This window comes from Dermacentor andersoni, chromosome 6, assembly GCF_023375885.2.
Source record: "Dermacentor andersoni chromosome 6, qqDerAnde1_hic_scaffold, whole genome shotgun sequence".
In the NCBI taxonomy this organism is placed as follows: domain Eukaryota; kingdom Metazoa; phylum Arthropoda; class Arachnida; order Ixodida; family Ixodidae; genus Dermacentor; species Dermacentor andersoni.
In genome coordinates this window covers 2,036,918-2,049,960 of record NC_092819.1, presented here as the reverse complement: position 1 = coordinate 2,049,960, position 13,043 = coordinate 2,036,918, and positions in this window count along the sequence as shown.

The following is a 13,043-nucleotide window of genomic DNA, read 5'->3' as shown; positions in this document are numbered from 1 at the left end:
CGTATGCGCTTAGTGTGCGCGCCGATCGACGCGCCACTGGTGGCGGCCTTGCGCAGTGCACTCGGGAAAGGAGCCAGCGGATCACCGTAGTTTACTGCGTCGTTGATCGTGCTTCTCTGTCTTATTCAGGTTTTCCGAGCAAAATAAGCAACACCCTTCGCATGTGCGGGGGGGCCAAAGCTTCAAGGCATGTCGAAGAAGAATTGTTGGATGGTGGGGTGCTCGAATACCGGCAAGAACGTGCCGGCGATACGGTTCTAACCATTCCCCGCAAAGCCTCATCAGCGGGAGCAGCGGGAGTATTGGATCGCCGCCGTTCGGGGGGAAATTTCTTGTTCTCATCCTTTCTTTTGCCGTGTCGGTGTTTTTTTCGCTCGATCATATTTAGACGGGTAAGCAACGAAGTTCGTCTGCAGTGCAGCATGCGGTTTAAAGGCATTTCGCTCAAGTTCTGAATGCCGTTTGCCGCATCTACCGTTTTCCGCTTCTTTACCGCGTTGCGCTAGCTAGGCAGCACGACTGCACGAGTGAATCGCGTTGTGTGTTAAAGCTACTGAAGCTTGCAAGAACTGAAATTCTTGCTTTTATGCGGCCCGGTAAAACCTCGCACGAGCTGTCATGCACTTCATATTTTTGCATCTACTTTATGCGTGGCTTCACGCATATTGAGCTGTTGCTAGTTGCTTTATGTAGAACTGTTGATTTTCTTGAGATGCGAGGTTTTCACCCTGCTTCGTTTGTAAAGGGTCGAAATCACGGTGTGACTTATCGGAATGGTACCAGGCAAGTAATTCTTTAACAGCTTTAATCTTTTCGCCCAATGGCATCTTCGATATTGTGGTTTCTTAGGAAATCTGTTAATAAGTATTTCAGGGCAAGTATAACTAATAGTTGCTGGCTATGGTATTTCTGTTCCATTTTCGCTGAAAAGTTCGCATCGCGTTTGGGGAAATCGTCAAACATCGATGGTGTCTGAGCAGACATACCACGCCGAGTGATTTGTTTGTTTCACAACGTATTCCCTATTTGCATGTGAATATTGTACTTAACTGAATTCTTTCTTATTATGCTGACGCTGCAGAGAACTAAACGCGGCATTGCCGCCAGCACCTGTCTACTTTGGCTGGCACTGCCCTGCCCTTAAATATGTTACGCTGCATCTCTCTCTAGTAACCTTCGAGAGAAAAAAAAATCTACTGAAAGGTTGGACAGACTTTAGCTTTGTATGTTTCCAAGCAGCTCCCTTAGGGAAGTTAAAGTTGCCAGAACAGCAGCGGGAACGGCAGTTCATCGGCGTATGCAGCATAATTGCATCGGCGGTACAGCGATAACTCGCGCTCTTATTGACCCGTAGGTTTGGTGACTTCGTTGACAAGTGTACGCGTTTCCATCAATAAATTCGTAATTACTCTTCTTGTAGCGCCTTTCACGGCACTTACTCGGCAATGTCACTGTATTCATCGGCAGAACGATCGCAACGGCATGCGCAGACATCACAGCGTGCAGATTTGTTTGAGGTATAAGTCAGCACTAACAATGTGTGCTTATTATTGATGTACAGTAGCAGCATTACGGCAAGGGTAGAACTAAAAAGAACGATCGAGATATCGCATTACTCAACAAAACCTAGCGGTTAGTTAACATGAGCTCTACTTCGTGTAAATGGGGTTCATTGTGTTAGTCTGCTGGACGCACCTGGCACGTGTGTGTGCCTGGTTGTCCCAAACACCGGTAACACCGTGTTCATGCCCGCTCCCACAGAGACCAGCGTCTTCCCTGCAGCTGTCACCGTGGAATAAGCAGCATGGCACCCGAACAACAGAGAAATCGCAGCCGCAAACGTCAGCCATCCTTGCTGCAAAGGGTTGTCGTCTGCTACTGCTCCCGACCGTACTGCTCGAAGCGCCCGCTAGATGGCTATCAGTGGCGCCTCTATAGACGGTGCACTAATGTCCCTCGGTGCACTACGTTTATGGATGTCAACGTAGAAAACCCGTGGTGCAGACAGTGTAGATGCCCTGGTGAATACCCCCGGCATCCGCTACAAGCGTCATCTATTCTAGATGGAATAGCTAATAATACACTCCCACCAGTGTTAAAAGCCTGCCAAGAAGTGCTCGCAAGGCACGCCAAGGCGATGTTGGACATTTAATGCTGAACAAGGCGCCTGAAAGAGTTCCTGTTTTCGCTCTTACGACAAACAACGAGCTTCAGTTTACTATTATGAGCCCACGAACGCGTCTAAAGAAAGACGTTACAAACTGTTATATATTTGATAAGGAAAAGTACCGGTCACTAGTCAAGACATTGTTCTCGAAAGTCGGTTGTAAAGTCAGCGCGCTACACTCAATTTAGCATATGCAACATAGCAGAGTGTGGGTGTAGGCCAGTTGGTTATTCATGATTTTGGGAACTTACCGCAAGCAAAAAACAAGACTCGAGAGAAAGGGGCAACACGAAACGTTAGTTTATGCCTTCTTTTCGGCTTTACTGTTACCTATTTTGTCCACTGACATTCCCCTTCTCCGAACCATGCACCAACTTACCTAACAAGCTACTCCCTATATATAATAAAGCTGGGCTCTCTCTGTCTCTCGAATTTGTTTATTGTGTGCTTGGTGTTCTATCGATTGATGTATGTATCGTGTAAAACAGCAGTCGTTACAAACTAGCCAATTGCGGCGAAATTGGGTGTTCGTCTGCAGTGTTCATTCGCACCTGACCTGATATACGGGACGCCTCCCAGTTTCTACTCGTCGCGCTGAGTGAAACGACAAAGTAACATCAAAGTGCCAAGTAGCGGTGAGAAGCTGTCACTTCGAGCGAGCCTCATCTGGAAAGACTCTGCGGGGCTGCATTTCCCAGAGCAGCCCGGTCGGCCCGCGGCTGTCGGTTCTATTCCGAGAACTCGCGGTCTTCTTTCGCGCGAGCATCCGCACCGCGGACGCATTTGGCCACCCATTGCGCCTAGTGGTGCCTGGCGGTGCACCGTCTGCAGAGAGTGTGGTAAGTATAGGGCTCACGGAGCTGCGGAAGAGCGCGTGCGAATTCATGGTTGCCAGACGCTTCATGTTCATCCGCGCGCCTCCTTTCGTATTCCTCACTTGACATTTCAAGTCCCGTTCAAGAGCTTGCACAATGACGAGCTCATGAGCTGCCCCTTATGAGCGGCTTCACGTACATTTTCAGAGTTATCTGATTTACATTTAGGTTATTGCCAACAAAGACACTTGGCGTCATCATAGAGTTGACAATTGTTGAATATAGACGTTTTTGTATGGAATTCTACAACAGTATGAACGCGGTGTCATCTGTGTACTGGAGTAGTTGCGCTTTATAATCGTAGCTCGGCGACCTGTCGCGTGAAATTAAGCTGTCCATGTGGGAGAGTGGAATACTAGCACACGTCAGACGCCTCGATATCGGGAGGAGATGACGGGCGCTCGGTATCCAGCGTAGAAGGCGGCCAGCACCCGGTGAACTAGCACGTGGCTCCCGACGGCCGCCGTTACGGGCTGCATCGACCTTTCGAAAAGCAAGAGCGAAGCAGTATTACAACAAATTTGTGGAGGCGCTGCTGGGCACAACTGGCGCGTTGACGCGGTGCACCTCACGAGACCAGTCCGAGTTGTCGTGCTGGCCACAGGCAGAGGAGAGGAGGCTACAAAACAGCTATCGGTAATGCACATAATTAAGGCCTTGTCCCATTGCCTGGCACCAGCCATTTCTTGGGGTCCGGCCAGGCAAGGCGAGCACCGAATGTCTTCAACTTGTACACCCAAAGGTAGGCATCATCATCGAGACTGTGAAAGACAACGGTCTGCGAGAAGCCGGATCGCATGGCCTCCACTGGACTAGTTGACCAGCTGCCGCCCGAGGACCTAGGGTCCACGAACACTTCGGTGGTAGCCATATATGCGCCGACTACGGGGGGTGGGGGGGTGGGGGGGGGAGCCCCCTCCGGTGATGCGGAGGACCCCCCCCGTGATTACCAGAGTTTTGTCTCCCACATCATTTGAGGTTTCTTTTCACTTGTCTCGACCTTTTCACTTCAAATTTTATTATGGCTATTAGCTTACTGCATCATTGTTGGGGCGGACGCGCACTTCCTTTAATTCATACTTTCGCGTTATTTCTGCAAATCTTGACAGTAGGAGGACACGCACATTCTAAGCACTAGCAGCGGCTGCCTCATGCGCATTTTCTCACTTCAACTTTGTTTTAAATTTCCACTGTAAACACTCCGAACATACGCGGTATATTTAAGTATACACACAGGACAAAGTTTAATATATTTCTGAAGGAGAAGGAGATAGTAAATTAAAAAATTCTTTCTAAACGAATGGATAGCCTATGCCTATAGAGAATGAATATGTTGCGGTATTTTCGCTTCACTTCAAATTGCTTTGCGTGCTTTTTTGACCCTGAAAGAACCTGCAGACTTCAGTGACCCCTTCGGCAGAGTCTTTAATCAACGGCGTGTGAAATGCATGTGAATGATGTGTGTCTCAGTATTACTTCTCTTTCCAGTAAGTAATGCTAACTTCTCATGAAGCAAAACAAAAGAAGAAAAACTCGCCTAATAATTCACTACATATCATAGGGATAGAAACATCGTCATTTGCATGCAGAGGTCACAAATATATGCGGGGTGTCCCAATTAACTTTCACGCACCCAGATTTTAAAAAAAGCTGCAATGGCGTTACTCGAAGAAAACCTAGCGTATATTGTTTTCAGTACAGTGGAGTAGCTGCCAGAAATTTTTTTCCTTACGGAGATTTAATTAGGTAACTGCAAATAATTATCTAACTCGAGACGTACTATTAAAATTATCAAAGTGTTAATAATGCATTTGAAGGCACAGCCAAGGTACATCTAACTGTGGTATTTCCAGCGACGCACTAACTGCGTACAAATTTTTTCCCACTGATACACATCATCAGCCTAGTTACTCCCACTGCAGGGCAAAGGCCTCTCCAATACTTCTCCAACTACCCCGGTCATGTACTAATTGGGGCCATGTCGTCCCTGATAACTTCTTAATATCATCCGCCCACCTAACTTTCTGCCGCCCCCTGCTACGCTTCCCTTGGAATCCAGTCCGTAACCCTTAATGACCATCGGTTATCTTCCCTCCTCATTACATGTCCTGCCCATGCCCATTTCTTTTTTTGATTTCAACTAAGATGTCATTGACTCGCGTTTGTTCCCTCACCCAGTCTGTTCTTTTCTTATCGCTTAACGTTACGGCTATCATTCTTCTTTCCATAGCTCGTCGCGTCGTCCTCAATTTAAGTAGAACCCTTTTCGTAAGCCTCCAGCTTTCTGCCCCGTACGTGAGTACTGGTAAGACACAGCTGTTATACATTTTTCTTTTGAGGGATAATGGCAACCTGCTGTTCATGATCTGAGAATGTCTGCCAAACGCACCCCAGGCCGTTTTTATTTTTCTGATTATTTCAGTCTCATGATCCGGATCCGCAGTCACTGATACCACTGATAAACAAACACCGCGAAATATGACAAATGCCACGTGAATGCGCACCTACCCGGATTATAAAGCAGCACCCTTGAACAGGCTCCTTATGAGTTATACAGAACAAAATAAAGGAAATATCGAGCAATTCCTTATCTGCCGCGCCGTGGCTGACGTAACATGTCGTGGTTCGTGTTAGTCGGAAAGAAACTATGATAGCCGTTGTCTTAGCGTAGATAAAGTGCACAGATGGTATTTTTCTTTCTTTTTTTGCCACATAACCTATCACCACAAAAGCGAATTCACAATGTCAGTGCAAAGGTATAAAGTTGGGTTTTGTTTCGTCCCAGTCGACATGTCTTAATGTCTCTAATGTGCATGTCTCTAATGTCTCTATGTCTCTAATGTCACTAATGTCTCTAATGAGCACAATGAAAACATGATCCTTGCCTTGGGAGCTGCAAATGACAAGAGGAAGGCCGCAAATATATATCAGTCATGGAAGCGTGACGGCAGACCGAACGCATCGATTATCATCAGAAATTATGAAAACTTTAGACATACGGGCAGCTTCAAGAAACAGCGGCGGAGGACTCCATCTTTGAGTCCTATATAGCCTACGCACGGATGTTCTAGAGTTCATGGCCTCGAGCCCTCAGCCTAACGTGTGGGACGTGGCCGCCCAGGTACCAATTTCCAAGTCATCATTTTGGAGTATTCTAAATGACTCGGACTTTCACCCCTACCACCTTATCCTGCACCAATGCTTGGAAGATAGCGACCTGTAGAATCGACTAGATTTCTCGAAATGGGTCCTCACTAAAGCCGATGAGTTACCAGACTTTTTGAGCAACACCATCTGCACAGTTCCCGATAATCTTTGCAGAAACGACCAGGTAAATTTGCCTAATGTACACTATTGTAGTTACTCACAGGGTAAAGTCCACACTGGGTAAAGCGCACTCGGTCCCGTTACCAGTGGTCATTCAATGTGTGGTTCAGGATTTACGCCGGTGCTATAATCGCTCCCATCTTCCTCCATCTCACACTGACTGGACAGCGTTACCTGGATGAAATTATTGAAGGAGTGGTGGATGAGTTTCTCAGCGAAGTCCCGCTCTCACGTTTTCCACTTCTGTGGTATCAGCAAGATGGGGCGCCAGCACAAAGCAGCAGCAGCATAGCACAAAACTGGCTGGATGCGACTTTTCAGGCGAAAGAGATATGAAGGCAGGGGCCTGTAAATTGGCCGCCTAGGTCACGTGACCTCTCTCCACTTGATTTCTTTCCATGAGATAATGTGCAAGATCGTGTTTACTTGATCGAGGCGACGTCAGATGAGCTCAACGCATGGAATAACGTATGTCTGCATGTTCGGATGTCTGCATGTTCCACCCCGTATCCTGTACGACTATGTGCGTATGAATTCCGACGCCAGAAACCGCTCAAGGCATCGCATTTTATTGCTGCGTCGTTATGCCTTTTATTTCTTATTGTTAATACTGTGTGGTGATATTGAAATGAAACCCGGCCCTAGCACTGATGTGACACTACAGAAAATTTTGCATGGGCAAAATGTGATTCTTCGAAAGCTTAATGCTATTGAGGCGAATCAAGCGGAACAGAAGGCAGCTACAAATGATTTGACTTCCCGTGTGGCGTCAATTGAAGTAAAAATGGCCGTATTAGCAAACTTGGAATCCGCCATTACTGAGTGTACCGCACAATATGACGCCCAGCACGGGGTGATACAGCTGTTCCAAAATAAGGTTGATGATCTTGAAAATGGTAGTAGGCAGCACAACCTCGTGTTCTACGGCATACCTGATACAAATATTCGCGAATCTTGGTCATCATCTGAATTGCTTTTAAAGGAAGTATGCGCAACAAAATTGCAAGTTAACCCTGAGTCGATCGAAAAAGCCCTTCGATTTCGAAAATTTCGAGAAGGGAAAACGCGACCCTTGATCGCAAGGTTTGGGTCTCTGAAAGAAAAACATTTGATTTTAGGAAAATCCAAAATTTTAAAGATACAGGTATCAGTATGTCGGAAGACTTTTCCGAGCCAGTGCGCAAGAGAAGGCGAAACCTGTGGCGGTTTGCTCAGGAACACAAAAGTAAGGACGCACGTGTGCAATTAAAGCGTGACATACTTTACATAGACGGCATAAAGTACACCTATGATGACCTTTCAGACAAGGTTGTGCCGTGCAAATGACCCAATAAGCCCTTATCGACTTCACTTTCCTTTTTGGTAGTCAACTGTTGGAACATTAAAAAGAAAGTTAATGCTTTCAGTAACTTAGTGCACATGGTCAAACCTAGTGTAGTTATTGGCACGGAATCATTGCTCGATGAAGACGTAGTAAGCTCTGAAGTATTTCCTGATAACTTTACAGTTTATAGAAAGAATAGAAATTATCACGGAGGTGGTGTATTTATCTTGGCAGACCAGCGCATTCGTTCTACACCCGTAAATGTTATACAGGATAGGAGTGAAGCTGTTTGGTGCCAGCTGAAACTCTAGAACGGCAAATCACTATCAGTCTGCTCCTTTTACCGGCCACCAATTGGTTCAGCCAGAGAATTGTGTCATTTCACCGCCACAGCTACAAAAATCACATCCGATTACGTCATTGTGGGTGGGGACATTTTTTACCTAATCTCAACTGGAATGAACAGCCGATAGCCTCTGGAAGCTCCCGTAGCTTGAAATTTGAAATTGCCGATTTTATGAACCTCCTTTAATTAAGACACACTGTGCTGAAACCTACGCGAGGAAGTCATACCCTAGATCTTTTTTTTTTCACAAATCTGTCATAAATGGTCCAGAACACTGAAAAAAAAAATGCGAAGATCGCCTGTGAAATGAAAAAGTGCGCTGCATTAGCCATGGTGCTCCAAATGCTGCTGCCGTGCCAACTAAACAGGCTGACGCTCGGACAGCCACTTAAGTTGCCACTGCGATGTGACGACACAGTTGACGACGATGGTGCGCAGAAGGCTGGGCGCAGTAGTTGCAGTGGGTCGATGTGGAGATAGTTGCCGGTCTGCTCATATTCCGAATACGCTGTGCACGGACACAGTAGCAGCAAGAACGCGAAGATCGCCGGCGAAGTGGAAAGATGCGCTGCATGAGCCATGGTGCTCCAAGTGCTGCTTCCGTGCCAATTCTATCACTTTACGTTGTAACTCTACAGCTATAAGTTGAAGGGGAGCAGTTTTTCAGTCAGCGAATATTTTTCATGGCGTGTAAGAAACACCAGGAAAATCTATGGAACTACGCGAAAACTAGGAAAGAATCTGGGGACAAGTTATCGCTGGTCTACGACAAACTGCGTATCAATGATGACCTCTACCGATGAGATGAGGAAACAAATATGTGGCTGTAATCCACCCACATTCAGCTACCTTGTGTAAAAGAAAAAAAAAACAGGAAGCAGAAAGGCAAACAGCACGCTCTCGGCACAACGCATTCCGTGCGAAATAACTGTCTGCAATTATAATGCGTATAGCGTACTAAAGAAAACTGACTTCCTTGAAGCATTACTTCTTGGTATCAAACCAGATTTTGTTTCTTTAACTGTGACTTGGCTAACGATCGATATCAGGGATGCTGAAATCACACCAACAAACTACGAAATCGTACGGAAGTACCGATTAACACGCGGTGGTGGCGCCACCTTACTGATTAAAAAGGAAATCCCTTATATCGTGTTACCTGATGTCACTGGAGTGGAAGGAATTTTTTGTAAAATAACACTTTCTACATGCAATTTTTTTCGTCGGCTGTAATTATCGTAGTCCCTCATATGAGGTTGAAGTGATGGAAAGACTGTGCTTGTATGCGCAAAATAACGTTTTGGGGGCCAGACTACTTCTAGGGGATTTTAACCTGTCTGATGTGAACAGGCAAACATTTGAACGCCACTCACCAAGTGCCGATATGATTCTCAGCCAAATTGTAACAGCCCATACGTGTTCAAGGAACTATTTCCAACACACTTGATTTAGTTTTTTTTTAGCCATAATTTCCCGTTAGAGCAAACCCATCTTGAATTCATTAATAGCATGTCTGATCATAAGATTACTTTATGTGTCGTACCTCGTCAGAATACCAAGTTTTCTTCCCAACCCCGCATCACTTACCCGGACTTCAGTAGAGCAGACGATACGAGTATTATTGACTACTCATCTAACGAATTTACCGCCTTTGAAGCACTTTCCATACGTGCCACCACAAACATCGAAACATTGTGGCATAGTTTTAAAAAAATGTTTCCTTGTGTTTCCAAGTGTGTACCTTCTAAAGTTAAAAAAACGAGGAAGCACAATCACTGGATCTCACGGGAAATCATTCATGCCAAACGGAAAGTCAAGCGTCTGAAAAAATCAATGAAGATAGCACCTAATCCTTCATCTCGAAGTAATCTTACTCTAGCTGTTCAAGACATGAAATCTAAAATAAAGACACCGAAGTCAAACTTTTACTCAAACACACCTCAAGGATTCCTAAGAAATTCACCGAGCAAATTCTGGAACTACCTTAAATCTAAGGCATTAAAAATTAAACTATGGGGTTTTACGTGCCAAAGCCACTTTCTGATTATGAGGCACGCCGTAGTGGAGGACTCCGGAAATTTCGACCACCTGGGGTTCTTTAAGGTGCACCTAAATCTAAGCACATGGGTGTTTTCGCATTTCGCCCCCATCGAAATGCGGCCGCCGTGGCCGGGATTCGATCCCGTGGCCTCGTGCTCAGCAGCCCAGCACCATAGCCACTGAGCAACCACGGCGAGTAAATCTAAGGCATCAAGTGATCCTCAAGTGTCGCCCGAAACAAACAAAGCGCTAATTCGCTAAATAACTATATTTCTTCTATCTTCACAACTGACGATGGGAAACTACCTCAAATTGACATCACCGTTAATAGCAGAATTAACACGGCAAGCTGGGCGAGTTGGTGATTGAACATGTTCATATGGGTGGGCAGCGCAACCCGGATGAAGGACGAGAGGAAGTAAACAATACGAGCGCAGTATAGCAGACTAAGCACTCCGTCACGGAGACCGGAGTACTGAACCTTCTACTAAACCTGGGCGCGAAAAGAAAGCCAGGCCCGGATAAAATACCCAACGCTTTCTTGAAACGATACGCAGAATGGACGACGAAGTACCTTTGTATAATATTTAACAAATCATTATCATCATCTGTTCTTCCAAAGGATTGGAAATCTGCAAAAGTTGTCCCAATACATAAATCAGGCTGCAAAGACGACCTGTCCAACTTTCGGCCGATTTCGCTTACAAGTACCGTGTGCAAGCTTCTGGAACACATCATACTACCTTTTCTTAGAAAAGGAGAGCATCATATCACCATATCAACATGGCTTTCACAGAGGCCTTTCTACAATCACTCACCTACTGGAAGTAACCCACGACATATCATTTAATATCGACCAACATAGAGAAACAGACCTCATCCTACTCGATTTCTCGAAGGCATTTGATCGGGTATTGCACAAAAAGCTCATAAGGAAACTTGAGATTACATTAGATGCAGGCCCCATAATTGACTTGATTTGCGCCTATCTTACTAACCGTACCCAATTTGTGGAAGTGAACGGACAGATTTACAGACAGTTAGGGTAACATCGGGAATCCCCCAAGGAAGCCTTCCGGCTCTCCTTTTATTTCTAATTTTTGTTAATGACCTACCCGCAAACATCACAGGAAACCTTAGGCTATTTTCAGACGACTGCATTCTTTATCGAAATAGTAACTCACATGATGACCACATAACATTAAACAGCGACTTGACAGCTGTGTCTAACTGGTGTGCCCACTGGCAGATGACCATCAATACCTAAGAAATCTGCTTTCTTTCAATCACCAGAAAAAAAAGTTACTCGAGCTTTATGTATACCGTTAACGACGTGCCACTAATACGAGTTCATGTACACAAGTACCTCGGATTAACGTTAACACATGACTTCAGATGGAACTCCCATATAAACAACGTTACAGCGACTGCAATGAAACGCCTTTCCTTTCTTGGAAGACACCTCCGACTAGCACCACCCGATACAAAACTTTGGTCAGGTTAGTCCTTGAGTACGCATATGTTATCTGTTTCCCGTACACTAAACAACTAATTAAAAAACTAGAAGGTCTACAAAGGAAAGCTCTACGGTATATACACAATAAACATAAATTAACAGACTCGCCCACCGAATTACTTAACAAAGCCGGAATCCTAACAGTACAAAACCGAGCTGTACTAGCCCGTTCTAAACTTATGTACCAGCGCTACACAACAAGCTTAATATTGATACCTCTAGATACATCTCCAGAAATAAAACACGGTCAACGCGACGCAAACACACACAAACACTCAATGAGTATTCTTTTCATACCGATTGCTTTAAGAATTCATTCTTTCCTTTAGCGATAAGGCAGTGGAATAAACTAAGTGAATCCGTTAGTAACAGCTCATTAGATACATTTGCTAATTCAGTGGAAAAACATCTCGCCTTACAGCTCTGATTTATATACTCCGGTTTGTTACCGATCTTCATAGCCTAACACTTTAATCTACGAGTGTTCTTTTTGCATGATGCATTATACGCATGACTGCATCCTGTTTGTCATGTTCATTAGGTGTGTTATATCACATGTGTTTTCAGGTGGTTTTTTTGCTTTCTTGTTTGGTTTCTTATTTTCTCATATTCTTCTTCGTTATAGTATATTGTACCCAAATAATGCATTTGTGATGAAGTACTTAATTCTTTTGTTTAGCGAAGCCAAAACCATTGCAATGGCACACTCGTGATTATATAATGTATCTATATTCTTTGTTCGCAAATACTACCATATGTACTTGCCCTTCCTGTTATAATCCCATAAGGGATTGACAGTGTGCGAAATAAATAATATAAATAAATAAATAAATAAATAAATACACATGTATACATATATGGGGTTCGGAAAGTTGGCCGGGTCCCAGCCCCCTCCGGAAAAATGAAAGCTCTCCGCCTGTGTTGTTGAATGTTCCCGTAAGCGATCACCGAGGCACCTTCCCGTCTGACCAATGTATTCATTCCCGCAGTCTGAAGGAAAACGGTGCACCACTGCTTCCATGCACAAAACAAACTCGGTGTTTTTCGTTGCACTCATGGCGCCTCTTTGATATATTGTTAACTTTAGCGCACTAACGAGATAATTTCAAAGGAGCTGAAAAGACGACGTCAACGCCAACAGGATTCTCAATTTATTTTTCAGATTATGGCTAGCGTGGTGTAAGTATGGCATGACCACCAGTTTTCTGCCTCGGCTCTGTTGGGCAGCGGAATGCGGGTGATCATCGCCTTTTCTTAACGTGCTGCCAGTCCCTGCTCTCAGCATTTGCAAAGGGCAGCCTGGTGCACTGAGGCGCGAAACTTCCCTTTCGAAGCTTCTGTGTACTAGGTGATGGCAGGATTTTAGAAGAGCGTTTTAGTTGGAGAAGTATGGGAGAGGCCTTTGCCCTGCAGTGGGCATAACCAGGCTGATGATGATGGTTTTGACG